At 43.6% G+C, this 27,891-nt stretch overlaps 1 protein-coding gene across 1 annotated transcript in view; it reads right to left on the reverse strand.

Moving 5' to 3' along the window:
- Positions 1-27,891, reverse strand: part of RRAS2 (related RAS viral (r-ras) oncogene homolog 2) — an 80,565-nt gene that overhangs the window by 51,890 nt on the left and 784 nt on the right. The window lies entirely within an intron of this gene.

The raw sequence follows: 27,891 nt of genomic DNA on the forward strand, positions 1-27,891 counted from the left end.
AAGGGAGGAATTGGGAATGAGGTAGACAATTGAAAGAAAGAAATGTTTCAATGGTATATGATGTATTCCTGAGAAAATAAAAATTTGTTTACCAAAAAAAAAAAGAAAGCCTTCCCTTGATTGGCTGAGGGCTCCTCCCCCACTCTGGAGAGGAAGGGGGAGGGAAAAATGGGGGGGGGAATGGCATCTCATGGGTCTTTTAAGAAGACCAGCAATGTTTTATTTCGGGTATAAGCTTTTGTGTGCAAGCACACTTTTTTTCTTCAGAGACAGAAAGGGAGGAAAGAGCCAGGGGGAGCACACCAGAGAGAGACAGAGACAGACAGACAGAGTATGTGATTTTGTGAGTCGCTGCTCACTCCTTCATTCTTCTTTCCATTTATTCTTTGCATCCTCCTGGACTGAATCCTCCAGTACCAAACTGAGTCCTAGGTTTCCTGTCTCAGTACCAATGCTGGTATCTCCATGCCTCTGCATATCACACCAATACTAATATCTCTACATGTCTGCATATCACATCTAATCCAATCACGCTTGCTATTGCCATTCAGCATCTGCAATCATCTTTATAAAGTTTATATCTCTGGTGTTACATTCATGGCACACATGGCCCAACCTGGCCCAACATCTATGTCAGATCTGGACCTCATAACAAATGAATTCAACATCTCTGGTTTAGCCCACAAGTTAAATATTTCCACAACAGGCACTGACAGGAGTCTTTTTATTATTATTAATTTTATTTCTATTAACATCTCAGAATACTAATACAATACTTTTCTACACAATACCAAACATATTACCAGATTACAAAATATACAATGATGCAGGACAGTAAATCTATCATTTACCCTAACAACAAAGTACATTAATCTAATTTTTTTCAAAAATACAGAATACATACAGGAGTCTATACATATTTCCCAATCTCAGCCACAAAAAATACTGCCTAATCTTTCCATGGCAACACTGTTAACACTAGCACCATGCAAAGATAATGTTAAGCCTGAAGGAAACTTTGGGTATTCTAGGTCTAGTGTTCTAGCAAGCTCTCTTTTAAACCAAAATGATGAACTACTTTTGTGCTGTTGTACTAGTTATTACATGAGAGAAGTCAATGTTGGATCAGGCCAATGGCCCATCCAGTTCAACACTCTGTCACACAGTGGCCAAAAATACCAGGTGCCATCAGGAGGTCCAGCAGTGGGGCCAGGACACTAGGAGTCCTCCCACTGTTGCCCCCCCCCCAAGCACCAAGAATACTGAGCATCACTGAGAGTTCCTACGTATACCCTGTGGCTAATATCCACTGATGGACCTCTGCTCCATATGTTTATCCTACTATTCAAGTTCCATTCCTAATTTTTTAAACAGAGAGCATTTCTTTTCAACCTGTAATACCAAGCATACACATCTACCTTGAACTTCAACAATATCTTAAGCTACTAAGTATTACCACTTCCTCTACCGCTGCTGTCACACCACGCTGATTAAAAAAAAAAACATAACAAGCTAGAAAGGTCTTTTAAGACCAACTGTTTTAGGGTTTTTTTAAAAAAAGAAAGAACAAATCCAGGCTGCAGCACCAATTTAAAACTGCTAAGATGATCTGCAACGCAGTCCTGACCTGGATAGCCCAAGCAAGCCCAACCACATCAGATCTCAGAAGCTAAGCAGGGCTGACCTTGGCAAGTATTTGGATGGGAGACCTCCAAAGAATACCAGAGCTGAGAGACAGAGGCACACTATCAAGCCATTTCTCTGAACTTCCTCCATGCCCGGGAGGACTTGCCAGAGGTTGCCATGACTTCCAGGCACACAGGGGTACACACACACACTCAGATATGAAGACCTTTTAGATAAGCCCGCCAACGGTCGCCGGCTGCTCGGAGCATCAAGACTGCGCCTGGAACCATCAGAAAAAAGAGGAAGGATTCCGCCGCCGGGGTGCTGTTAGGTAACCCCCCCCCCCCCCGCATCATTTGGGCCTAGTTTGGTTTGTTTTCAGATGAGGTTTGACTACAGATGTAGTCCTATGTAAACCGCTCTCAGACCCATTAGGGGTTACGAGCGGTATAGAAATCACATGTAAATAAATAAATAAATAACGGATGCTTAAAAACAAAGGGAGAATTAATAAGGAAAGGTGTTAATCTAGATTGGTGGGTAAGGGCTCAAACTGAATCTAGATATGCTAAAGACAGAAAATCTGGGTTTTATTTAGGACAATGAGCATTTGAAAAATTGCTATGTACATCTAATGATAAGTTGATCAAGAAAATGTATGTATTTTTAATGCAAATGAAAATGGAGGATGAAGTGGTTAAAGATTGTATGATCAAATGGATGCAAAATCCAGGTTATGATATTGATCTTGCACAACGGAGTAAACTGTGGAAAGTGAATGTGAAAATGACTAAATCGGTTGCATTTAAAGAGAATCTGTATAAGCCATTTTATAGATGGTACTTAACACCAGATAGACTAGCTAAAATGTATAAAAACATGTCTAATAGTTGCTGGAAGTGTAAAAAACATATAGGTATGTTTTACCACATGTGGTGGACATAGGGATCCCAAGACCCCCCGAAGGGCGGGGAAACCCCCGCCCCAGAGGCCCGTTCCCCGGCGGCGCCGGATCGGGCCCCAGGGGGAACTCCACCCTGACATGCGCGTCACCCGGAAGTGACGCGGGCACGCCAGGCATGCTGGGGCCGGGGTCACAGCCATACAAGGGAAAACTCTATGGTTTTCCCTTGTATGGTCGTGGCCCCGCCCCTAGCGTGCCTGGCATCCTCCCGTCACTTCCGGGTGACGTGCGTGTGGGGGGCGCACACAAGACGCCGGCTGGGAGCCCCTCGCTCCCGGCGAAGATAGACTTGGCAACCCTAGGTGGACATGACGAACTGCATGCAATTTCTGGGTTATAGTGCATACATTTATACAGGCAGTTTTGCAGACTTCATTACCCTTTTGACCAGAACTGTTTTTACTGAATTGTATACCAGATGGGTTTGATAAAAATCAAAGATATTTTATAATTCATGTGGTAACAGCAGCTAGAATCTTGTATGCAACTTTTTGGAAACTCCCAACAATACCCTCTGAACAAGACTGAATAATGAACACCATGGAAAGTGCAGAAATGGACAAACTCACTTTGATTTTAAAAGAGCAAATGGAAGAAGACTTTGTTGGACTATGGACCCCTTTTTTACGACTGGATGAGAAACAAATATAAAGATATGAATTCTCTGATATAATATGAAGTAGCCTATATGAACTTCTAAAATCTCACAGTCTCTCTCTTTGAAGTCTGAAATGATATGTGGAGAAGAAGACTTGTTATTTTATTTTTCCCCATTTTCCCTCGCCCCTGTATACTCTAAAACCTAATAAAGTATACTTTAAAAAATGCAAAAATGCCCCCAAAGAAGATGATCTGCAACACAAATTCCTAATTTAACATCATCACTGAAGTTATTAATCTGGGAGTTCCAATATGCCTTCCACTGAGTCAGACCACTGCTCTATTTAGGTCAGGGGTGCTTACACTGGTTTGCAGCTTTCCAAGATCCTATCCCAAGGATTGTCTCAGCCTTCCTGTCAAATATGCTTTCAAGCAGAAACCCTGGAGACAGAGCCTCAAATTTAAATGTACATGCTCTGCTCAGAACGATGGAATCTGGTACTCCAGATACAAGAGAACGAGAGAGCCCCAACAACAAAGCTTCGCTGTAGCAAAGTTTCCACAGAAAGGCCTAGTGAGTTAAGCATCTGTGTAAGTTTAGCATCTGTGTGAGGAAACCAGGGCACTGGACCCAGACTATGTCAATGCAGGAGAAGCACAGGCTATAGAAGGAAAGGCACTCAATCCTGGGTAAACACACTACAAAATAAGAAGTAAAATACCAGTTATGAAAGTAGAAAGCTAGCCGGGATCACGGGGCTATCTAGTGTATCGCATGGAATGTCTCAAGTATTATTACCTGCCTGCTGGACAGAAGCTGTGGAAGAGTGCTTGTGCAAGGAGCAAGTTCACTCCCTTGAGGCCAAGGTAGTTCAACCTAGAAAAGCTGACAGTAGCAGAGAGGATGGTTGACAAGGCCTTTGGGGCTGTGATAGTGGCATCCCAATTCCAGGGTGATGGCCTGGCCCGTAGCTAGCATGGGGCCCACGGGGCCCGACCCCCTGGTGTTTCTTCTGGGCCCCCTCCCTCCCGGGCTGCCCCCAAAGTGCTACAACTTACCACCTGCATTGTACTTTCGTTTAATTAGCTGGTGGGCCCCTCGACACCCCCTCCCCCCAAATTCCCTAGCTACGGGGTTCCACATGGCTCCTTGTCAATCACAGATCATGAGAGCCTTGTGGAAGGAGGGCACCACTCCAGGGAAAAGGCCATAATCCCTTAGCACGGAACTCCTTCCTTGGTGGATGAACACCACACCTCCCACATCATACTGGGATATTCAACCATTAGACACATAGACAGTTGGGTTTGTGACGGGCATGCGAAACGCATGATGAACTGCCTTCCTGGTGTGAAGATTGCAGACATCACTCGCCATCTAGATAACTTGGTAGATTGTGCTCGGGAGGAGTCAGTCATCGTAGTGCATGTTGGCACCAATAATGTGCGGAAGTGTAGCTGTGAGGTCCTGGAAGCTAAATTTAGGCTGTTAGGTAGGAGACTAAAAGCCAGACCCTCCAAGGTAGCTTTCTCTGAAATGCTACCTGTTCCACACACTGGGCCAGCTAGACAGGCACAATCGGGGAGTCGCAGTGCAAGGAGGAGGCGATGGTATAGAGAGGAGGACTTCAGATCTATTACACACTGATGGACGTTTGGGGACAAGCCAGGCTTGTACAGAAGGGATGAGTTCCACTTGAACCAGAATGGAACCAGACTGCTGGCATGTAAAATGGTCAAGCATACAGAAAGGCAAGCCCCGCAGAATAAAAACCAACCTTCTGCAAAGGTTAAGTCCTATCTCACTAATTTTTAGAACTGTCAGTTCATATGTGGACAGAAATCAACCAGCAGATTTTTCCCCCCAGAAGAGTTTTGACAAAGTCCCTCACCAAAGACTCTTGAGCAACTTGAGAGTCATGCGGTAAGAGGACAAGTCTTCTTATGAATTAGAGACTGGCTAAAAAACAGGAAGCAGAGAGTAAGAATAAATTGTCAGTTCTCACAATGGAGGGATGTGAGCACTGTGGCCCCTGTGGGATCTGTACTGAAATGGTGTGCTTTTCAGCTTGTGCATACATGACCTGGAGTTAGGGGTAAGCAGTGAGGTGATCAAGCTTGCAGATGGCACCAAATCGTTTAGGGTGGGCTCAGGGCCCTGCAAATTATTCAAGGCCATGTACCAGTCAGCCGTTCGCTCACGTAGCTTGCTTCCGATGTAGTCCACTCGGTGCTTGTCCATCGGGAACAGGTAGCCCCGGTCTCACAGGAATTTATGCACTTGCAAGGTGAAGAAAGCCAGTTTGTCTGCCTCGCCGTTGAACATTGCATCAAGCAACACTTTTGGATGCTCCAACATGGATGCAGGGGCTGGTACTGGAGCAGGGCCCACCGGCTGCCCCCCCCCAGTGGCACTTGGACAGGTAACCCTGGCGGCCCCGCGGGCGGAGCTTGCTCCGGGGCTCCAGCTCCTACAGGGACAATCTGGGCTCCCACAGGAGCAGGCTGCCCTGGCAGTGGGATGGCTTGAGCCCCTCCCTCAGCTTGCCGCCTCAGCCCCACTTCATACTCTACTGTAGTGGAGACCAGTTGGGGTAGCCCCATCAATTCCTCTATTAACTCCTGGTGCAGTTCTTCCTGTTTCAACAGCAACAGGTTTTGGCGTTGTTCCAGGTGATCCTCTCTCAGCTCCCTGGTTATGGCTCTGTTTCTTGGCATCGCACCCTCCATCCCTCGGAACGCTGCAGTCATTCTGGGATGAACCGAGGTGCTCCATGTCTCATGGGTTTCCTTCGAGGACTGGGACCAAGCATAAGGGTCAGGGTTCTGCCAGAACCGACCCAGCAGGGGTGGTTTGGAGCCTCCAGTAGCCCCAGCTACTGTCGCTGGGGGGGTACTGGTCACTGGGGTTTCCCCCTTGTAGTGTTGGGTACGTTCCTGTCTTCTTCATGTTCCATAGCTGGGTGCAGAAGCAGGAACTATAGTGAGTCTTATCACTCTGTCAGACTCCTGCAGCAATCAGATCCAACAACTCTCTTCTTCAGAAGTATAGTTTATTGGGAAAAAATAAGTTACCTGTAGATTATGTAAAAGATAAAAAGAGGAGTACTTAAGAGTAACCTAAAGATTATGCAGGAGGTTGTAGCACTGTGGGAAGCCATATATAGGGGGGGAAAGGGAGGAGGGTAGGATATAAAGGGATAAAAACTGTAATACAAATGTTGAACTTTGTTGAATATATCCTAAAAATAAAATGTTTACAAAGAAGTATAGTTTATTGGTACAGTATTGGCAGAACATCTAAATTCCAGGATCTGCGTTAAGACTAACGGAAAAGGCGCGGGGATGGGAGATATACTGGGTTCAAAGGGGTACCCTGATTGGTGCGTAGCCGATCAAGGCATTAGGAGGAGCCGGGTCCGGCAAGGGGATAGTTCTCAGGGAGTGTGTGTTACAGCTAGGCACTCAAGGTCAGGCACATAAAATACATAGATAACAGAGTATTGCCAGGCAGTAAGAAACGAAAGTTAAAATACCAGGCAGTGGTCACTCCCCTCCTCCACCCTATATGTCAGTTCCCTGACATCAACTATAATAAACTTCAGAAATAAGAGGGGACCATTCAAGAAATATATGTTTGTTGATGATGTTTTAAAGAAAGTCACACCAGTGAACTGGTAGAAGTCACTTTAAAGCACTTGGATTTAGAGACAGCTGAAGTAATGATTTCACTTTTTAACAGTAGCTTCTTCTGCTGACATAGAAAAAATATTCTCTTCCTTTGGACTGATTTATTCTAAACTGAGAAATCATTTGGGACCCAACAAAGCAGGAAAGCTTGTTCCTCTTTTCCAGATTATGAACAAACAAGAAGATGAAGATAAAAATCAGTGAGTTTTTCATGTGTGGACCAGGCTGATAGTCTGAGATATTTTGCTTAACCACATCAGATAACAAACATGGATGTTTAAGCAAATACAAGAATATATATACTATAATGTTATTGTTTTAGTTAAATAAAACTATTTAAATTGTTATTGTTAAGGTAATGATTATTTTTCTCCTTCCAATAAAGTATAGCAGAAAAGTTCTCCAAATATGAACATAAGAACATAAGAGAAGCCAATGTTGGATAAGACCAATGGCTCATCTAGTCCAACACTCTGTCACACAGTGTACTACAATGGAACCCGGAATGTAAGATCTATGAATCAAGGTAAGCTTGACGTGGTCAAAAATGAGATAGCAAGACTGAACATTGATATCTTAGGAATCAGTGAACTAAAGTGGACAGGAATGGGCGAATTTAACTCAGAAGACCATTATATCTACTACTGTGGCCAGGAATCTCGTAGAAAAAATGGTGTGGCCTTTATAGTCAACAAGAGAGTGCAAAAGTCAGTACTGGGATTCAATCTCAAAAATGACAGAATGATTTCTGTCCGATTCCAAGGCAAACCATTCAACATCACAGTAATCCAAGTCTATGCCCCAACCACTGATGCAGAAGAGGCTGAAGTGGACCGGTTCTATGAAGACCTACAACACCTCCTAGAACTAACACCAAAAAATGATGTCCTCATCATCATAGGGGACTGGAATGCTAAAGTAGGAAGTCAAAAGGTAACCGGAATAACAGACAAGTTTGGCCTTGGAAAGCAAAATGAAGCAGGGCAAAGGTTAACAGAGTTTTGTCAAGAGAACACACTGGTCATAGCGAACACCCTTTTCCAACAACCTAAGAGGCGACTCTACACATGGACATCACCAGATGGGCAACACCGAAATCAGATTGACTATATAATTTGCAGTCAAAGATGGAGAAGCTCTATCCAGTCAGTAAAAACAAGACCTGGAGCTGACTGTGGTTCAGATCATGAGCTACTCATTGCAAAATTCAGACTTAAACTGAAGAAAATTGGGAAAACCACGAGGCCATTCAGGTTTGACCTAGATCGCATCCCTGATGAATATACAGTAGAGGTGAAGAATAGATTCAAGGGTCTGGATTTGATAGATAGAGTGCCTGAAGAACTATGGACAGAGGTTCGTGACATCGTACAGGAGGCAGCAATCACCACCATCCCAAAGAAAAAGAAATGTAAGAAAGCAAAGTGGCTTTCTGATGAGGCTTTACAAATAGCAGAGGAAAGAAGGAAAGCGAAAGGCAAAGGCGAAAAGGAAAGATTTACCCAACTGAACGCAGGCTGTGGTCTTGGCATTGTAGAACCTGATGTTTCGCCAGTAGCTGTAACTGGCATCATCAGAGGTATAACACAGAAATATGGAGTACTGTCCGCCTCCTTGGCTGGTTTCCTGCTTCTATTGTATTTGAAGAAAGTTTTATTGTTAGTCTTTATGTTTTTTGCTATATGCTCCTCATATTCCCTCTTTGCCTGCCTGATCACAGCCTTGCATTTTATTTGCCACAGCCTGTGTTCCCTTTTATCAGCCTCACTGAGACTAGCTTTCCACCACTTAAAGGAATCCTCCTTACCTTTTACAGGAGTCCCTAACCTATTAGACCCTGAGGGCATCTTTGGAATTCTGACACAGGGTAGTGGATGCAGCCAACAAAATGGCTGCTGCAGGAAGTTAGTCGAGCCACAAAATGGCTACCATTGTTTACCTTCAGACACACAGTGAAGAATCCTTGTGCTATGGCGGCAGCTGCAGCCAAAGGAACACTTTTAAAAAGCCTGCACAGCCAATCAAATCTACAACGGCCAATCAGAAGCCCTGCTAAGCAAAAGCCCTACCTGGCCCAGTACACTTTCTAAAAGCACTTGGCACATGCCAGGAAAGGTGCTTGCAGGCACCATGGCCAGTGTTCCCTCTTAAGCTGAGTTAGTGTGAGCTAGCTCACAGTTTTTTAGCCTCCAGCTCACACATTTTTGTCTTAGCTCAGGAAGGATGGCTCCAGAGCAAACTAATTTATGCAGTTGCCAAATCGCTTGCTCACAACTTTAATGCCAGTCGCTCACAAAGTAGAATTTTTGCTCAGAAGACTCCACAGCTTAGAGGGAACATTGATGGCACCACTGGGCACCATGCTGTAGATCCCAGGAGTAAGGGGTATATGCTGCCTCAAATACATATATGCAGGCGGACCAGATCTGTCAAGGCCTTATTATAATGCATTTCATCAGATGTTGTATACTCTTGTGTAACTGCGGTATAGGAGCCGTTGTGGCTCAGAGGTTAAGACGCTGAGCTGCAGACTGGAAGGTCTGTAGTCTGACAGTTCCGAGACCCTAGTGCTGTGTGATGGAGTGAGCTCCCATCTCTGGCCCCAGTTCCTGCCAACCTAGCAGTTCGAAAGTAAGAAATTGCAAGTAGATAAATAGGTACTATTTCAGTAGGAAGGTAACAGCATTCTGTGTGCCTCGGCGTCTAGTCACGCCGGCCACATGACCACGGAGAAGTCTTTGGACAATGCTGGCTCTTCGGCTTGGAAACGGAGAAGAGCACCGCCCCCTAGAACTGGACTTGACTGGCTTTTGAGCAAGGGAAACCTTAACTGCACTATATTTTCTATTCTTGTTATTTACAGCTTGCAGAACAACAATCATGAGCAGTAGCAGGTTATGATACAAAAGTACTTACGGAAGAAACAAACTGTACCTGCTCACCTCCCCCACCCCCCGCTCAGCTACTCACTTAGCGTCAAAAAGTTTTAGGCTGGTTTTGCTCTCATGGCCTCCCCATGAGCAAACAGCAGGTTTTCCATGAACAGTGCAATGAATAATAAGCCTGATTGCTGAATCTTATGACTAGTATCTAAACATAAACTCAGATTCTCAAAGATGTCTTTTAAAACATCCACACAACACATCTATTAGAATGGAACAGATTAAAAATATGCTATGTTAACTAAAAAAGGGTAATTTTTCAAAAGAAATGTATTTTGTTCAAAATTCTTTAAAAAGTTAATGAAGGAACAATACTGACTGCTTCAGAAATGTGAATAAACTGCATCCAGTACTGGTAGTGTGCAATGGGTTTTGTCACAATGCAACAATAAGTAAGTCGTCGTAAGTAGTGGCAAATATGTATGTACTTTTAAAAAAGTTAACAATGGAGTTATACAGCTGGAATTTTTCTGTGACAAGACCAGATTCACTGAAGCCAAGAATGCTTTCTATACAGCAAAACTAGCTTAAGTAATTCAGTAAGGCAGGCAATGTGTTCCAAACGCCATATAAAAAGAAACATGCAGCATAATACAAACACATTTTGAATAATTAATAACTACAGACTATTCAATTTAAGCATTAAGAACAAATATCAACTGTTCTTTTTTTTTTTTAGTTAAGGGTCTACTAAGCGCCATTCCTTTGAGCATAACAACAGAAAACATTAAGAGGGCTAAGAAGGAAGAGAACGCAGAGTATATTGTGACCAGTCGGTATGTGACAGCTGGAGAAAAGCGCAAAAGCAGCAGCTGCATACATTCTATAGCACAACACAAAGTGACTTATGTCTACCTTATTCTGATGTCCATTCTACTTGGAGTGCTCACCCCCCCCCCTTTAATTGTAGGGATTTGGATCTTCCAAGAAGTTCAACAACTATGTGCCTCTTAGGATGCATTTGCACTAAACACATCAAATAAAATAACACAGCCTAGAGGCCACAGGAGGAAGGTTGAAGGCAAAACGTGTCTGGGAAATTATAGATGCTTATATACAAATGTCAGAAGTGTCCAAGATAAAATGGGGTAGCTGGAATGCTTAGTGTCAGAAGAGAACATAGACATTGTGGGCATTTCAGAAACTTGGTGGGATGAGGATAATCAGTGGGATAACAGTGATTCTTGGATATAAATTATATCAGAAGGATGGGAGGGAAGGATAAGAGGTAGAGAGGCTCTGTATGTCAGAGAAGGAATACAGTCCAGTAAAATTGAGAATCTAAGAGAAATAGATTCACGTATAGAAACACTATGGGTGGAAATAGTGTGCTCAAAAGGAAGCTTAACTCTGGGAGTTTGTTATCGCCCACCAGATCAAAGATTCGATGACTTTAGAATGCCAAAAAAATTAAGGAAAGCAGCTAGATGAAATAAATAACTATGTAATAATAGGTGACTAACTTCCCATACATTGATTGGGTCAATGTGTGTTCAAATAAGGAGAAAGAGATTGGGTTTCTAGATACTCTCAACCACTGCGCCTTGGAACACATGGTCACAGAACATACTGGGGGGAAGTGATTCTGGACTTTGTCCTAAGTAATGCTCGAGACCTGGTGAGAGATGTGGATGTGATAGCACCAATTATGAATAGTGAACATAGTGCTATTAAGCTGAGCATTTATGAAAATAGGGAGTTGCCCAAAAAAGACCAACACAATCACATTTAATTTTAGAAAGGGTAACTTCTCTCAAATGAGGGGGCTTGTGAAGAAGAAACTGAAAGGAAAGGGAAAGCTGGGGGACTATTAAAAACTACAATTTTGGGAGCTCAGATAAAATGTATACATAAAGACCAACAATAAAAATGTCTTCAAATACATTAGTAGCAGAAAACCAGCTAAGGAAGCAGTGGGGCCCTTGGATGACGAAAGGGTGAAAGGATTACTAAAGGATAATAGGAAAATGGCAGAGAAGCTGAATGCATTTTTCCCCTCTGTCTTCAATGTGGAAGGTGAGAGATCCTTGGCCCACTCCAGAACTACTAATTTCAGAAGGAATGTCTAAAGACCTGTGTTGTAATGAGGTGACGAGAGAGTATTTCCTACAATTGATGGACAAGTTAAAACCTGACAAATCACCAGGCCCAGATGGCATACATCCAAGAGTTCTGAAAGAACTCAAATGTGAACTTGTGGATCTCCCTGACAAAAATATGCAATCAACCACTAAAATCTGCCTCCATTCCCAAGGACTGGAAGGTAGCTTAGAGGGAACATTGCTTGTGAGATAGGTGGGGCTGAGAGAGCTCTTTCGAGGACTGCTCTTGAGAGAACAGCTCTGAGAGAACCTTGTAAAAATCTCAGAATGAATATTTATACTATATTTTATGACTAATTCAACCATTATAAGAGAAGTCAAATTTCATTACAGAAAATGTCCTCTATGAAAATGTCCTCCAATCCTCCAGAGAACAGGTCTACCCTCCCCTTTCCACTATATTGTTAGACCTGACCTCTGGAGGTCTACCCACCCATTTCCACTATATTGGTAGACCTAGCCCCCAGAGAATAGGACTCTCCTCCCCTTTCCACTATATTGGTAGAGCTGGCCTTGGACTGTTGCCCTGCACTGAGCCTTAGAAAACGTACCAGCACTTTGGAGGCGGGGAACTCTTGCAGTCTACTTTATGGGGGGGGGGGTTAGTGAAACATGACAAATTTACAGGTCAAGTATAACAGAGGTGAAACAATCACTGTCAGAACCCTGCCTAACCTAACAACCAGGAAGTTGCTTGAATGTTATCAACCTGCCCAAACTACTTATATATTCAAATATTTATATCCCACTTTTCCTGAGACTCAAGGCAGCTTACAAATCATACAAAAAAGCATAACAAGTGTGCTTAAAATTTATTTTTTTCCAGTTCTGTTATAGCCTGTGGGGACCATTACAGTCAATGGACCCCATAGGCTATAATGGAGAATCGATCCGGGGTATCTGGGGGGGGGGCTGTTGATTGAGGTAGAGGCGCCAAATTTGCAGCACAGATGCTGGTGCCTCTCCTCAAAAACACCTCTACTTTCAAAAATATTGGACCAGGGGGTCCAATTCTATGGGCCCCAGAAGGACGTGCGCCCATCCTCCATTGTTTCCAATGGAAGGGAAAATGCCTTAGTCTGAGCAGGAGCGTAAACTTCCTGAGCTGGGGCTAAACTTTTGTGTGCCAGCACACCCTAGCACAGCTTAGAGAGAACTCTGCTGACAGGGTATCTGTTGTGGGAAGGGGAAGGAGGTTGTAAGCCGCTCTGAGACTCCAAGTGAAGGGCGGGGTATAAATCCAATCCCTTCTTCTTCTCTCGCCCCACTATTTTCCTTTCCTGAAAGCCCCTATGGCCTCTACCCCTTCCTTGGTTTTTTCTCTCTTTCCCACCTGCCAGACAGCCTACCATTATCTGCCCTCCCTTCTGTACGGTGCTAGGTGCTGGGCTAGCCACCAGGACCAGTTTTGCAGTAGGGAACCTGCAAGGACTTGTGAGGGGCACCTCACTTTCCACTGCACCCCTCTCCCCACACTACTGCCTCTTTTGCTCCTGCTGGCAGCCTCCATATCCTCACCATACCATGCTTCTTTTCCTCCTTCCTACCCACCAACCTTTTAACTGCACCCCCATCTTCAGCTATATTTGTTATTTATATAGTTGGTTTACATCCTGCCTTTCTCTAAGTATGAATCCACAGCAGCTTATATCATTCTCCTTCCCTTCATTTTATTCTCACAACAATCCTATGAAGTAGATTAGGCTGACTGCATGATTGGCCGAAAGTCACCCAGCAAGCTTCAATGGCAGACTGGGGATCTGAACCTGTCTCCCAGACCCTAGTCCAGCACTACAGCCACTGCAGCACACTGGGTTTTGTGGCTGGCTGCTGTTGAACAGTAGCAAGCTACAACCACTGCAGCACACTGGGTTTCGTGGGTGGCTGCTGTTGAACAGTAGCAAGCAGTCAGATCTGGTTGAGTCATTCAAGCAAGGTGGTAGCAAGTAGCCCAGTGATTACAGCCAGGCCCGGCCCCAATGAGTCCTCCCTCAAAGGTCAAAACAGCCCTAGAAAGGGCCCTCCCTCCACATTTTACTGACACAAGGCTTGAAGGCTGGTAGTATTGTTGTCGTTACCTAGCAACTGCCACAACAGCCAATGAGTGGACAGCCTAACAGTACAGGCATTAGTTCTTCTACTGGAGGGGTTAACCCCCCTCCTGTTGCTTTTTTTCCCCCTTCAGATTTTTCTCCAAATTTGGGTTCTCTCTAGTTTGTGGAATTATCTATCTTATCTGTTCAAGGTCCCAAACTCCAGATTTAAGTATCCACAGATTGTGGGGCCATCCTGAGAATTAAATATATTGATAATTAGATATACTGATGATAGAAATGTGAAAAAGAAACCACTCTAGAACTGTTTTCCAGGTCTTCACATTGTGCTTTTGTTGGGCACTGCTAAAAAGTATGTCAAGTTTCAGGCATTCTGAGGATATTTCACATAACTGGTTCATTCTTGTCTTGTCTACCAAGGAGACGGCAGCTTTCCAATCCACAAATTTCTCTTTTTACAGAAATGAACTGTGGATGGTTTGTGCAGCGGTGCTAGTTTATCTAGCCCTAAACAAGGGTTTACTGCTACAATGAAACAAATGTCTATGGTTTATAATATCAATGATAAAAAGCCCTGTTAGTTGGACAGAGAGTAGACTGTAGAGGCGTTTAGCATAATTAAGACTATATGCTCTGTAACAACATTCCAGTTTACAGCTATATTGCAGACCATCAACAGGGCTGCTGCAGAACACATAGATGCTTGGAATGGAGAACCCAAGCCAAGGTAGTGCTAAAGGAGCCTCCCTACAAGCAAAACCACTTTACTCAATAGCTGGAGCTTTATTCTAGAGTTAACTATTGCTGTAACCAAGAAGAGTTTTTTTGATGGCTGGAATGCCACCACAGTGCTGCAGGGGTAAGACTTGACGGCCTCACATCTGTCTGTGTGACAGCTGTACGACGCCTTCAGTATACACATGGCTACAGAAGACATTTGGAGCTGCTGTGGCTCAAGTGGTTAAGACACTGAACTGCAGGCTGTGGAAGGTCAGTAGTTCAGCAGTTTGAGACCCGGGTGCTGCATGACGGAGTGAGCTCCCATCTCTAGTTCCAGTTCCTGCCAACCTAGCTGTTCGAAAGCAAGAAATTGCAAGTAGATAAATAGGTACCACTTTGGTGGGAAGGTAACAGCATTCCATGTGCCTTGCTGTTTAGTCATGCCGGCCACATGACCACGGAAACGTCTTTGGACAGCGCTGGCTCTTCGGCTTTGAAACGGAGATGAGCACCGGAGAGTTGGAGTCGACTGGCTTTTGAGCAAGGGAACCTTTACCTTTACAGAAGACATGGTGCTTCTCTGGCAAAACATCTATTTAACTCCTATCATCCACCAGAGGAAGCAAGATGTACGATGCAAGCCAAACTATTTTCCGTCAATCTTGAGTGCTTATTAGGGCAACTCCAGTAACTACACGTATGCTCTCATCATGACAAGTTCTGCATGTATACTTTAAGAAATGCATGTGAACAGGTAGGTCAGGGACTAGCACAGCAGTAACTAAGCCATATTACAAAGGCATAAGAATCTGCATAGAAATAAAAAACAGTTATTCTCAACAATGTACATTTTATGAGACTGTTGAAAGGGTACATATCAGAAGGTTACGAAACAGAAGGAAAGAGGGAAGAAATCTGTGACCCAGTTTTCAAAAATGGCATACAATGTAATGGACAGTATTATTTCAGAATGCAAGTATATGCTCTCATGCTCGAATGTGCCTGTCCTTTTAAGGGATGTTAGAACACCCACTGGTTTGGTTCATGCACTGTTTGTAAGCTGTGATCTGATTTTTCGATAATTAGTTTGTTAGTCTGTTGATCTGTTCATGGGTATTGTTTCACAGGTTGTTTCACTGTATTCCTTACTAACCATGCAGTACAATGCAGTTTATTCACATAGGCCTGAGTTCTACTACTCCCCCATCCGTGCTGCGTAACTGCTCTGGCTAAGTAGGCAATTGTTAAATAGACTATTAGATCATTCATAAATCATATAAATCAGTCATAAATAAATGATGTGTTTCACTAAAATCCTATACTTCCATGTCTGTTAAGTAGCCCTTAGTGATTCAAACTGATCAGCGGCCATTTGCATCAGCAGTACCTTTGTTCATACAGAGATTTAGGGAAACCCAATGCAAATTGCTTTGGTATGGATTTGTGGCTTGTTGACATGATCAGAACAGACTGAGTGATTAGCTCACATCACCACCTTCAAACAGGGTAACCCATCGATACATAACGCCTTTGCCAAGTCCTAGAGTAAGCAATGAAATAAGAATGCCATGTAAGAACAAGAACCACTGTGGGATCATGGCTGCCCCTCCCAGCAAGGTTAAAGGTCAAGAAAGGCAACCAAATAAGGACACTAGAAAAGCCCTGCTGGATCAGACCAATGGTTCATCTAGTCCACCATCCCGTCTCACACAGTGGACAACCAGTTCCCCTGGAGGGCCAACAACAGGCACAGAGACTGAGTCTTTCCCTTGACGTTGCCTCCTGGCACTGGGAGTCAGAGGCTAACCGCCTCTGAATATGGCCAGTTATCACTGATATCCTCCATCAGTCTATGTAATCCCCTTTTAAAGCTGTCTATTTCTGCGGCCATCATTACATCCTCTGGCAGCAAATTCCACAATTTAATCACTCACTGTATAAAGAAGTATTTCCTTTATTCTGTCCTGAATCTACTGCCCATCAGCTTCATTGGATACCCTCAAGTTCTAGTATTTTGGGAGGGAGAGAAAAAAATTCTCTGTTCACTCTCTCCACCGCATGCATAATATTTATAAACCTTTTATCATGTCCCTCCACCCTAGTTGTCTCTTTTCGAAATTTCAAAGCCCCGGACTCTTCAGCCTTTCCTCATAGGAAAGGTGCTCCAACCCCTGGTCATCTTGGTTGCCTTCATCTGTACTTTTTCTAGCTCTGCAGTGTCCTTTTTGAGATACAGTGAACAGAACTGCACATAATATTCCAGATGTCACACAATAGAGCATTATGATAACGGATGTTTTACTTTCAGTCTCTTTCCTAATAATCACCAGCACAGCATTGAAACTCCTCCTAGATTATTTAAGAGATCACAGAGAAATTGCAAGTATGAGCTTTGTAAATGTAGACAGCACAATTCCATACAGTTATTGTTATGTATTGCCTATACATAAATAGCTGAGCTTGAGTTACACTCCTATCCATCTCTGGTATTGTAAATAGCGAAACCTGATTGGCTTCTCTGCGTAGAAGACCAATCAGGACACTGGAAGGGTTCTGGAGGGAAATGAACCTATTGGCTGTTATGTTACTGTTTTGATTGGTTATTACTGTTACACAGGGGTGTGGCTAAGTCAGCCCGGATAGTTTAAAAGAGAGCCTGTTGCTCTCCTGTTTGTGTTCGTTCCTACCTTGTTAAATAAAGCTGAATCACTTATTAAGAGCTGCTGCCTTAAGTCTCGTACTTAACAGTTATCACAGAATTTAGCTTGCCTGTACACAGAACATTAACGTAAACATGGCACTCTCTTCCTCCTCAAGTGCAAGTCAGATGTAACAGAGCTGTTTCCATCCCAACACCAGATGACCTTAGGATAAATTCTGCTACTCAGAATCCATTTTCCATCTGTAGAGATCAGCCTCTATTATTTTTAAAGAAAAATGAATTAATGATTATAAAGATGATATTTTAAAAAGTTGGAAGCCATGCACACCATGACAATTGTAAAACCGGAAGAACGAAGTTTGAGTCTAGTGGCACCTTTAAGACCAACGAAGTTTTGTTCAAAGTATAAGCTTTCGCCTGCAAGCACAGAAGGTTTGTTTTCCACTTAGGCACAGATATGCGTCCAAGTTCTTTTCTCTTCCCACAAGAGAACTTAAATTGATGCTAATCAACAATCCTAAGTATCTCAGAGGGCTGTCTGCCAATACCATCAAAGGATTTGTATCAGCACTGTTGTAACTTTATACTTTGTGACTACAACCAGAGTTAAATTGCTTATCACTAATATTCATCTCCACAGAACACTACCCAGCCTCTGCAGAGCTCGAATAAAAGGCAAAGCACCCATCATTATCCTATATTTTTGGCCTTTTGACCCCACAATGCAAAAAAAATAAAATAAACTCAAGACCAATTTGTGTTTCAGCAGCTCTAGCTGTTACTAGATTCAGGTGGATAGCTGCGTTTGCCTAAAGCAGCAGAACAACATTTGAGTCCAGCGGCACCTTTAAGACCAACAAAGTTTTATTTAAGGTATAAGCCTTCGTGTGCAAGTACACTGTATCAGATGAAGTGTGTCTCCACGTGAAAGTTTATACCTTGAATAAAACTTTGCTGGTCTTAAAGGTGCCACTGGAATCAAACTTTCTAGCTGTTACTGTTCTAGAGAGAAATGGATGAGAAGTGGCCACTGAGAGGGTGACAAACAATATTGACTGCCTGACAAGGTCTAAAGGCCACAGGAGGAAGGTTAGAGGCCTAATGTGTCTGGGGAATTACAGATGTTTATATGCAAATGCTAGTAGTGTCCAAGGTAAAATGGGGGAGCTTAGTGTCAGAGAACATAGACATTGTGGGCATTTCAGAAACTTGGTGGGACGAGGATAATCAGTGGGATACAGTGATTCTTGGATATAAATTATATCAGAAGGATGGGGGGAAGGATAAGAGGTGGAGTGGCTCTGTATGTCAAAGAAGGAATACAGTCCAGTAAAATTGAGAATCTAAGAGAAACACTATGGGTGGAAATAGTGTGCTCAAAAGGAAGCTTAGCTCTGGGAGTTAGTTATCGCCCACCAGATCAAAGGTTAGAGGGTGATTTTAAAACAACAAAAGAATTAAGGGAAGCAGCTAGATGAAATAACTGTGTAATAATAGGTGACTTTAACTACCCACACAATAATTGGGTCAACATGTGTCCAAGTCAGAAGAAAGAGATAAGGTTTCTAGATACTCTCAATCACTTCACCATGGAGCAGACAGTCACAGAACCTACAAGGGAGGAGACAATCCTGGATTTGGTCCTAAGTAATGCTCAAGACCTGGTGAGAGATGTGAATGTGGTAGCACCAATTATGAATAGTGAACAAAGTGCTATTAAGTTGAGCATTTATGTAAATAGGGAGTTGTCCAAAAAGACCAACACAACCACATTTAACTTTAGAAGGGCTAACTTCTCTTCAATGAGGGGGCTTGTGAAGAAGAAAATGAAAGGAAAGGCAAGGAGGGTCAAATCCCTTTGGGAAGTTTGGAGACTATTAAAAACTACAATCCTGGGAGCTCAAATAAAATGTACACTGCAGGTTAGGAAAAGTACAAATAGGTATATTAAAAAGCCTGCACAGTTAAAGTAAGAGAAGCAATACAAGGTAAGAATGATTCCTTTAATCAGTGGAAGGCTAGTCCGACTGAGGTAAATAAAAGGGAGAACAGTCTTTAGCAAACAAAATGCAAGTTGATAATCAGATAGACAAAAAAGGGACTGTGGGGAACATATTGCAAAAAACGTAAAGACCAACAATAAAAATTTCTTTCAATACATTAGTAGCAGAAAACCAGCTAAGGAGGCAGTGGGGCCCTTGGATCACCAAGGGATGAAAGGATTACTAAAGGATGGAAGGAAAATGGCAGAGAAGCTGAATGCATTTTAGCCGCTATCTTCCTTAGGAAAGATGAAAGGTCCTTGCCCACTCCAGAACAGCTGATGTCAGGAGGGGTGTCAAAAGAGTCAAATTGAAGTAACAAGAGAGGAGGTCCTATGAAAAATTGACAAATCACCAGGCCCAGATGGCATACGTCCAAGAATTCTGAAAGGACTCAAATGTGAACTTGTGGATCTCCTGACGAAAATATGCAATCAATCACTAAAATCTGCCTCCATTCCCAAAGGCTGGAAGGTAGCCAATGTAACCCCCATCTTTAAAAAAAGTTCCAGAGGAGATACGGGACATTACCAGGCAAGTTAGTGGAGTCTGTTATTAAAGATAGAATTAGTAGGCACACTGGTGAACAAAAGATATTGAGGAAGAATCAGCATGGATTCTGTAAGGGAAGATCTTGTCTCACTAATCTGTTAAGAATTCTTTGAGGGGGTGAAAAAACATGTAGACAAAGGTGACCCAGTAGATGTTATTTACCGAGACTTCCAGAAAGCTTTTGATAAAGTTCCTCATCAAAGGCTCCTAAGTAAACTCAGCAGTCATGGGATAAGAGGACAAGTCCTCTTGTGGATTAAAAACTGGTTAATTAACAGTAGACACAGAGAGAGTATAAACTGACAGTTTTCACAGTGAAAGCTTGGAAGCAGTGGGGTAGCGCAGGGTTCTGTACTGGGTCCGGTGCTTTTTCATTTGTTCATTAATGATTTGGAGTTGGGAGTAAGCAGTGAAGTGGCTAAGTTTGTGGATGATACTAAGTTGTTCAGGACAGTGAGAACCAGGATGATCCAGAGGGATCTGTCAAGGCTGGGTGAATGGGCGTCAACGTGGCAAATGAAGTTCAACATGGGCAAGTGCAAAGTAATGCACACTGGAGCCAAAAATCCTAACTATAAATACACATCGATAGGGTCTGTGTAGGTGACCAGGAGAGAGATCTTGGAGTCGTGGTAGATAACTCACTGAAGATGCAGACTCAGTGTGTGACTGCAATAAAAAGAGCAAATATTATGCTGGGCATTATTAGGAAGGGGATCAGCCAGTAGCATAATGCCCCTGTATACATCTATGGTGCGGCCTCATTTGGAATACTGTGTACAGTTCTGGTCAACATACCACAAAAAAGATAATATAGCATTGGAAAAGGTGCAGAAAAGGTCAATTAAAATAATTATGGGGATGGAACAATATTCCCTATGAAGAAAAGTTAAAGAGATTAGGGATTTTTAGCTTGAAGAAATGACAACTGAGGGGTGACATGATAGAGGTTTACAAAAGTATGCATGGAATAGGGAAGGCAGAGAAAGAAGTACTTTTCTCCCTTTCTCAAGAACTGGTGGGCACTCAATGAAATTAATGAGCAGTAGGCTTAGAACAGATAAAAGGAAGTACTTCTTTACCCAAAAGGTAATTGACACATGTAATTCACCGCTGCAAGACGTTGTGGCAGCTACAAGCATAGACGGCTTCAAGAGGGGATTGGATAAACATGGAGCAAAGGTCCATCAGTGGCTATTAGCCACAAGGTATAGATGGAACACTCTGTCTGGGACAGTGATGCTCTGCATTCTTGGTGCTTGGGGGGCAACAGTGGGAGGGCTTCTGGAGTTCTGGCCCCGCTGGTGGATCTCCTGGTGGCACCTGGGTTTTGGCCACTGTGTGACACAGGGTGTCGGACTAGATGGGCCATTGGCCTGATCCAACATGGGTTCTCATATGTTCTTATGTTCTCTTATGTTCTCAGCTAACAGGACAAGATGCCACAGAATATGTCTTTATGGTGCCACAAAATGGTTGTGTTAAAAACGAGAACACCATAGCTATTCTCTTGGAATTTACAACTACACAGGATGCAAAGAGTCAGAGTCAGCATCCAGCCAGTATCATCCATGGGAACTATAGAAGTCTGAATGGTAATCTCTGAACTGTAGCTTCAGCCATGCAGGGATAAACTAATTATCTCCATCCACTGGCAAAGATCTAGGAATAAGCCTAGCAAAATAGGATAACAATTATTTTAACCCCAGGATTTCAAACAAGGCGAGCCATTCAGATCTTCACTTCCATGAAACAGCAGAGATTCAAGCAGATAAATAAATCCAACGTGTAGCCAGCTGTAAACAGACCTTTAACTCAAACCAGGGCTAAGCTGTAAATGGACACTTATTGTTGCATTTCGGCTCTCATTTTTAACTTTATTAGTCTGGAACCCGAAATGACATCAGAAGGAAGCGAAAAAATATGTTTCGGTCTTTTTAAAAAGCATTTCTTTAAAATCATTTATGAGTATCAAGAGACTATTTTGAAGTACAAGATCTATTAAATATTCCACGATCGGATTAATCTTAATAATGTAACGGTACAGAGAACAAACACATCACTTTAATTTCTCTTTTTACAGGGCTGGGGAAGTGTTACTTTATAATGGTCAGGGTATGAGAAAGAAGCCAAGAGGTACCTGTTAAAGGGTAGCCACTCTCTTGAGAACGCTGTCAAAAAGTGGAACCCCATTTCTCCTATAAACTATAACCTTCCGAATTGGACCACAGTCTCCATCTAAGCTATAAATATATTTTAGAGAATCTGAGTTACATTTTATGAAAGCTTTCCTTTAAAAAAAAAAAGCTTGCAAAACAGACGAACTAAAGCAAACATGAAGAAAAACAGGGGTAAGGAAGAACAAGCTACAAGGAGAAAAGCAGAATGGTTTACTTGAGTTCACACCCTGCTCTCTCTGTTCCATCCCACTTAGCAACATAAGAGCAGTTCCACTTTTTTTAAAATAAGCACATTCTGAGACCAATCTGGGGGGGGGGGAGAGGTGACCATGCACTTCTCATAAAAAAACCAGAGTCCTCATCAGAACCTCTCCAGTGGCTGGAGCTTTATGAACACTTTTACAGACCTCTTTGTCCAGAAGTGACATGAAGCAATTGCTTCAGGAACCAGATTCCAAAAAAATGGGGGCACTTCCATGCTCCTGATGTCCATCATTTGGTCTTTTTTAAAAAAAAAAGAGCAGCAGCTCCAGTCCACACCAGAGGACGGTTATGAGATGAGGACTGCAGAGAGTGGGGGTCATACTCTGACTCTGCTCTAGATACATAAACATTGGAGACTAGCACAGAATACATCCACATGCCCATCAGTCAAACATGAACTAAGCACAATACAGATGAAATTAGATTCTTACCAGATTTGCCATGCAGACAGACAAAGGTCACTCAAAAGAGGGCATCAACCATCTGTACTGACACCAAAGTAAAGCCAAGTGATAACTTTAATGTCAGTGTTGTTAGTTGTATCAGTGTTGATCATCTCTGTTGAACTTTCCTGGGCATAGCCAGACCACCCCTATTCTCTTCCCCTCAGTACATGACTTCAATTGCCTTGCATGGCCTTACTGCATGTGTTATTTGCCTGATTCCAATTTGGCCCATTCATGCAAAACCAAACAACACTTAATCTGAAAAGAATCATACGAATTTACAACTTTGTTTCAGCAGGTCAACCCGCATGGTTCCCCTTTCATCCTACCTGTTCATTCTAAATGCAGAGAGCACTTAACCTCAGAACATACAGACCTTACAGAAACTAGATGCACTGAACAAACTTAAGCAGGGGTCGTTTCGCAGAAAAAGCATATGCCACACCCCCTGACATCACCGGAAGTGTGTCATAAGGCCACACACCCCGCCCCCAATGGTCCCGGCCGCCGTCAGCCTTGCAGCTCCACTGCCGAGCCCCATGAGGGGCCCGGCGGTTGACCTGCAAGGACGGCGGGAGTGCGAGGAAGCCCCGCCAAGGCCCTCCCTGGCCCCAGGCAGGCAGGGGTGGGGAGAGGTGGGGAGGAGAAGTGACAACTTTGTTTCAGCAGGTCAACCCGCATGGGTCCCCTTTCATCCTACCTGTTCATTCTAAATGCAGGGAGCACTGATCCTCAGAACATCCACAGCTCACAGAAACTAGATGCACCGAACAGACTTGTTTAAGTCGTTCCTCATGGACTGAACTCAAAGAGTTGCTATTGGAGACCATTCAGGTGGGGTAGCCGTGTTGGGCTGAGGCAGCAGAACAAAGTTTGAGTCCAATAGCACCTTTAAGACCAACAAAGTTTTATTCATGATATAAGCTTTTGTGTATCTGATGAAGTATGTTGTTGTTCAGTCGCACAGAAGTCCAACTCTTTGCGACCCCATGGACCACATCACGCCAGGCCCTCCTGTCTTCCGTCGTGCTCCGGAATTTGCTTAATTTCATGTTTGTTGCCATCTCATCCTTTGCCGTCCCCTTCCTCTTTGACCTTCAATTATGAAGTGTGCATGCACACAAAAGCTTATACTGTAAATAAAACTTCGTTGGTCTTAAAGGTGCCACTGGACTCAAACTTTGCTCGGTTTCAATGGAGACCAGTTATTGTCAATGTGGAATCGGTCCAGTCGGGTTCCTCGGGGTCCAGTCGTATCCCCCCATGCTAGTCAAATCTCTACGTAAAGACCCGAGGAGGAATTATTCATAGTTTTGGAATGGGATGCCACCAGTATGCTGACGGCATCCAGCTCTGCACCTCTCCCAATCTTTTGGTCACGTGGTAGAGGTCTTGCAGAAAGCCCGACTGCTGTAGCAAAATGGCTGAGAGTGAACAAATTGAAACTGAACTCTGGCAAGACAGATGGGGAAATGGAGATCTCAAAGGTCACTGTGCTGCTCACTTCCGATGGGGTTCAGCTGACTCTTGCTGACTTGGTTAAGAGTCTAGGGCAGTGATGGTGAGCTTTTTAGAGACCGAGTGCCCAAACTGCAACCCAAAACCCACTTATTTATTGCGAAGTGCCAACACGACAATTTAACCTGAATACTGATGTTTTATAGTTTAGAAAAAACGACTCATACATTATTAACGTAAGATGATCCAAACAAAGTAAGGAAATCAATCCCAAATGCTTTCATTTACTTAAAATTATTTGGCAGAGAATTCCACACTTTAATGACGGTCTGGGCCTGGCTGGGGCGATGGCACGCGTGCCCACTGAGAGGGCTCTGAGTGCCGCCTCTGGCACGCGTCTAGGGGTTGTGCTGGACACAGCATTAGTGCTGGAGAAGCAAGTTAATTCAGCTGCAAAAAAAAAAAGCTTTCTTCCAACTTAGTTTAGCTTGAAAAATAGCATACTGCCTTGACTCAGCTAGGCATCTGGATACATGCCATGATAGCATCAAGACTAGACTACAATAATGCACTCTACGTAGGTCTCCACTTAGAAGCAACTCAGAGGCTCCAGTTGGTGCCGAAAGCTGCAGCTTGGTTATTATTGGGTGCTAAATAAAGCATGCCGATGACATCAATTCTGCAGCCACTCCATTGGCTGTCCATTACCAAGCTCAAGGAAAGGTACTGCTATCAAATACAAAGCCTTTCATGGTGCTGGACCGATATATTTGCAAGCTCACCTCTTCACCACTGTGACAACTTGGCTCATCTGAGCAGGGCCTTCTGTAGATGACATGCTGCAGATGTGTAAGATCAAACAACTGCCTGTACATGTGCCTTCCCTGAAGTGACCCCCACTCTGTGGAATGGCCTGCCTAAAAGATGTCAGAAAGTTTGAGAAATGCCAGGAGCATGGGAGCCTATGTAAAACAGAATTGTTCAGGAGGGCATTTTCATACAGGAAACAGGACAACATCATAACACATTGCCCCGGAAAAAGTTGCAGTTTATCTAATGATGTAATACCATGTTCTGCATTGTTTAACATGTCATGTTTAATATTTATGATTTGTTCAAATGACAGCTAGATTTCAAATCTCTACAATTCCTAGTCCTATTGCATTGCTTATTAGATGTATTACCTTATTGATTTACACTGTGTCTGGATGAGGCTCTGTGAGTCTCTGTGAGAAAGCAAACTATAAGTAACATATGTAAATCAGTATCCAATCTCCTGACCCACCTCAAACTGTTTATAGATGTATCCTAAAATCCACAAGACTTCAGATTTCTATGAAATGTTTCTCTTTTAAAAAGTTACCTAGCTTCTCATAACCAAATACCGTTTACCGGCACTCATTCCAGACTCTCATTCCACCTCTCTCACTGAAATATGGTCTACCCCAGGCTGGGGAAAGCCTTCAAATTTTGCGAAGTAGAGTGACAGGATATATGCCAAAGTCTTCAAGAGCCCCACCGCATGTCAGTTTGGAATGGAGTCCAATTTCCTTATGTCTATTCACCACAATTGTGCATTCTTGATCCTCAAATGTCCACGGTACACATAAAAACTATAACATTAAAAAAGCACCCCAGGGAAGGCAATTTTATTAACGTTTATGATATGCTGCCAAGGGAAAAATGAATTCTCACATAAGTGAGTTTTAATTTTGAACCTGGTCTGTGCTTTTTGGAGACGTTTCTCCCTCATCTTGGATGCTACCTTTGGGGCCCCTCTGTTTTCTTTGGGAAGCCTCACAGATTGGAGAGTATTAGTTGTTGTAGTTGGGTTGTGCCTCATTTGATGCCTGTTTGCTGTGGGCCACTTTAAGGACCTAAGGAGTGAATCTCACATTTTATCATCAAATTCCGAATGCCTCCCAAAATATGTAGATTACCTGGGGAAGGGCTCTGTTCTGCTTTGAGCTCCCTGGAACCTTTTAACAGCCGTGCAGGAGAAACGGGGGACTGAGGGGGGTGATGTGAGAGAGGTTTACAAAATTATGCGCGGGATAGAGAAGGTGGAGAAAGAAGTCCTTTTCTCCCTTTCTCACAATCCATGGATTTGCGGGAACCTTGAAATGAAGGAGCAGTAGGCTTGGAACAGATAAAAGGAAGTCCTTCTTCACCAAAAGAGTGATTAAAGCATGGAATTCACTGCCACAGGAAGTGGGGGTGGCTACAAGCATAGCTTCCAGAGGGGATTGGATAAACATCTGGAGCAGAGGTCCATGAGTGGTATTAGCCACAAGGTATGGAGGAAACCCTCTGTCTGGGTCAGTGATGCTCTGTATTCTTAGTGCTTGGGGGGAGGCAACAGTGGGAGGGCTTCTGGAGTTCAGGCCCTGCTGGTGGACCTCCTGATGGCCCCTGGGTTTTGGCCACTGTGTGACACAGAGTGTTGGACTGGAGGGGCCGTTGGCCTGATTCAACATGGCTTCTCTTATGTTCTTATGGCATATGTGCCATGCTCTCAAAAAACAAACACTGATGTAAGAGCAGGTGGCAATTACTTAACCTTCTGCCTTCTCATTTTTTGGCTCACCAAGGTACAGGTCAATCACACTTCGTTGCTGCCATTTCTCCATAGTGTTTGTATTCATCCGGACAAGAATTCCCCCATACACAACACAAAAGACAAGCGCCAAAAGTTACGACACAGCCAATATTCCCTGTACGAGAAGTTAACCTGGTGTTATTGCACATCTATACTGCCAAAAGTAAATTTAACAGGGAAGAGCACTTCACCACATTATATTTGCACGCAAGGACCACTGTTCCCCCTACGTACGTACGAGTGAAGCAAAATTAAACACCTATACAAACATACAAAACCTGATTGGCTACACACGGTACTCACAGACAGCTATAAAGCGCACAGACCTGTAGTAAACAAGGTTTCTGAAAAAACACACCAGAAAGCACACATTTAATTCCGGCATATGCTAGCCGGAGCTACCCCAAGCATCAGCTGGCCGTTTTCGCCCGGATCCTGCCTCTGTGCGCGCTTCGTCGAAAGCAAACCCCCCCTGAGCAGTGTTCCCTCTAAGCTGAGTGAGTGTGAGCTAGCTCACAGTTTTTTAGCCTCCAGCTCACAAATTTTTGTCTCCGCTCAGGAAGGAGGGCTCCAGAGCAAACTGATTGATGCAGTAGCCACATTTCCCGCTCACAACTTCAATCCCAGCAGCTCACGAAGTACAATCTTTGCTCACAAGACTCCACGGCTTAGAGGGAACACTACCCCCGAGTTAGAGAGAACCGACTCCCGAAGAGAGGGGGAAGCACAGCTGCGGCGCCAAGGGGTTCAGCCACTTGCCCGAGGTCGCGCGGCGGCGCTGAGACAACCGTTCCTGGAAATGTCTCCAGCGAGCAACAAATGGGACGCCGAAGTTGCCGCCGCAACCGCCCCAGTCTAGCCCAGAGGGGCTCAATGTTCCCTCTAAGCTGTGGAGTCCTGTGAGCCAAAATTCTACTTTGTGAGCGACTGGCATTAAAGTTGTGAGCGAGTGACTTGGCTACTGCATAAATGAGTTTGCTCTGGAGCCCT

The sequence above is a fragment of the Gekko japonicus genome, unplaced genomic scaffold, assembly GCF_001447785.1.
Source record: "Gekko japonicus isolate JY-2015 unplaced genomic scaffold, Gekko_japonicus_V1.1 scaffold2335, whole genome shotgun sequence".
NCBI lineage: Eukaryota > Metazoa > Chordata > Lepidosauria > Squamata > Gekkonidae > Gekko > Gekko japonicus.